The sequence below is a fragment of the Mirounga angustirostris genome, unplaced genomic scaffold (genome assembly GCF_029215605.1).
Source record: "Mirounga angustirostris isolate CCGP_5_RB_7025 unplaced genomic scaffold, mMirAng1.0.hap1 SCAF_2, whole genome shotgun sequence".
NCBI classification, from domain to species: Eukaryota; Metazoa; Chordata; class Mammalia; order Carnivora; family Phocidae; genus Mirounga; species Mirounga angustirostris.
In genome coordinates, this window is record NW_026991710.1 from 185,103,818 (window position 1) to 185,106,450 (window position 2,633).

Genomic DNA, 2,633 nt, shown 5'->3' on the forward strand with positions numbered 1-2,633 from the left:
CTCTGACTGACTTACTTTGCTTAACATTATACTCTCTAGCTCCATCTGTGTTGTTGCAAATGGCAAGGTTTCATTCTTTTTTTATGCCTGAAAGGCATTCCATTGTATATAAACACCACATCATCTTTATCCATTCATTAATTGATGGGTACTTGGGCTGTTTCTATAATTTGGCTATTGTAAATAATGCTGCTATAAACATGAGGGTGCATGTATCCCTCTGAATTAGTAGTGTTTTTGTATTCTTTGGGTAAATACCCAGTATCTAGTATGATTACTAGATCATAGGGTAGTTCTATTTTTAACTTATTGAGGAAGTTCCATACTGTTCTCCACAGTAACTGCACCAGTTTGCATTCCCACCAATAGCGCAAGAGTGTTCCTTTCCTCCACATCCTCGCCAATACTTTTTGTTTCTTGCGGTGTTGATTTTAGCCATTCTGACAGGTGTGAGGTGATTTTATTATACAAATAAAGGGGGGTCATTGAAGGCTTTTGACTACAGAAAAGATTTGCTCTCTGAAAAGCTCAGAATGATCTGAATGGAAGGTTAAATTGGAGGGAAAAGAGCTGGTCCCAGGTCATTCTTCTTTTCAGGCATTAAGTTTGGAAAATGGTATTCTGGAAGAGTGATGGGGAAGGAGAAAATCAACGGGGTCACCAGGGGGAAAAAAAAAAACAACAAGGGGACCTGGGAGGTGGAGGAAGACAGCAGGAAAGGCCATCCTGTGTCGCCTCAGAGTCTGTCCTGCTACCTCATTTCAGACGTGATCATTCCAAGGAATTCAAGAGCTGCCTAACCTGATGCTCAAATCATCAGGAAAAAATCCAGTAATATCCTTGCAAATCCACACAACTTGAAACTCCATTTGAATTGAATCCCTGTTGTTCAAAACAAACCCCTAAAAATCAAATGACAGCTTCGCTGCCCTACTTCACGCTGTTCCTAAGCAGGATAAGCAAACTTTCAACCATCTGTTGTTTTCCCAGCTTGCTAGAGCCAACTCTAGAACTTACCCCTCAGTGCAGTCACTTCTTGCTTTATTAATTTTTAGCCCAAAGTAAAGACATTTTCTATGGTGTGTGTATATGGATTAGTGAATCTGGGCTGGGGGGTGGGGAGGAAGCGTCTAGTGTAAGGTTTCAATTCTGCTTCCCCCAGTCCTGGCATAAGGCGCGGCTGCCGTCTTCCCGCCACGCTCCCTACTGACTCCACAGTGGTCTTTTATTTGCAGCACTTGACTGAGCCATTCCTAAATGCCTTTGATCCCAGGCTGAATGTAGTCTGACCACTTAGCTTCCACGTGGCCACATCCCTTCCGTCTTCCGCCTTTACCAGGGTGCGCTCTCCCCGGCACATCGCTCTGCAGTTAGGCGCCCCTTGCTACTGGTGGGGAAAGAAAGGCTGCACAGCCTAGGATCCCAGCCTGAATGGCACTCACCACGCCCACCGCAGGGCAGGAGATGCAGGACAGTGCGCCCTGCAGAGGATGTGGTGGTTGCCCTTCAACCTGCTTGGTCCCAAGAGTCGGAGTAAGGGTTCCTCTAGAGTCTTCAGATCTGAAGAGGTCGTTTTATTTTATGCGAGTCACTCAGAATTTAAGGTTTCATTGGGCCCAGTACTATACCTTTGGGGGCCTCAAATGATCTTTTCAAAAATTACTAGACATGTAGGTTTGCATGTGCCCTGGCCCCAGATCCCTCCCACAACTGCTCAGTTCCCCTCGGGAGTTCCAAAGTGAAAGATGAGAGTGACCCCACGCGGGTCTCTCCAGGGCGGCTCCGCTTCCGCAGGGGCTACGGTTCCGATGTGAGTGACCGTGACATTTCAGCATAGGGGCCTCCCCAGCTGTCTTCACGTGATTGCACAGCCCAAGTCCTGTTTCCAGGCTGTTTCTGGGCGTTAAACTGTGTTCCCAGCACTTCGGGTTTGGACACCAGGTCGTCTAGCTTCTCCCCTCGCTCTCACAGAGGCTCCATGGTGCTGTGCAGAATGATTCTGGTCGTGTCCAGCTCAGCCCACACCTTGGGCATGGGGTCAGCTTCTCCGAGGTTCTGGTATCTCCTGAGGACAGTAGCAGGGGATCAGACTGGCCACTCTATCTTGTCGACCTGCTTAGAGAGTTCATCCAGTACCTTCTCTGACAGGGCAAAAGCCCCCAGGGATGGATATTCACTGTCCATTAGGACCATTCCTGCGAGGCTGCCGTTTAGGATGTAGATGTGGTACAGACATTCTAGTTCTTTGACAGAAGCTCTGCAGCCTTCTGCCGAGGGCTCCACATTCAGTTGACTTGTGAAGGTCATGAACTCCTGAGCACTGGACCTCTGGAAGAAGCTGAAGGAGGACATGTCATCCATGGCTTTGAGCAGCACCGCCTTGGGCTCGCCTTTGTACAGGACACTGAGGCCTAACAGCTTCATGGAGCTGCACCCTCCGGCCGCCCGTCCAGGCCCACCTGGCCTCTTGCCCAGCCACCCACCCAGGCCAGGTGATAGCTCTCAGGAAGAGCCCGGCCGCCCTCCTGGGCACAGGAGGCGATGACAGTTGGGACACCAGCTTCCTCTTGATGAGGTCATTTTAAGAATAGATCAAGAAACCAGCACATTTAATAGAAGTGTTTTGCCAATAG

General features: G+C 49.0%; 1 pseudogene; it reads right to left on the reverse strand.

Moving 5' to 3' along the window:
- Nucleotides 1–1,797: 1,797 nt before the first annotated feature.
- LOC123847742 (synaptobrevin homolog YKT6-like) lies at nt 1,798–2,424 on the reverse strand (annotated as a pseudogene).
- Between the last annotated feature and the right edge of the window lie 209 nt (nt 2,425–2,633).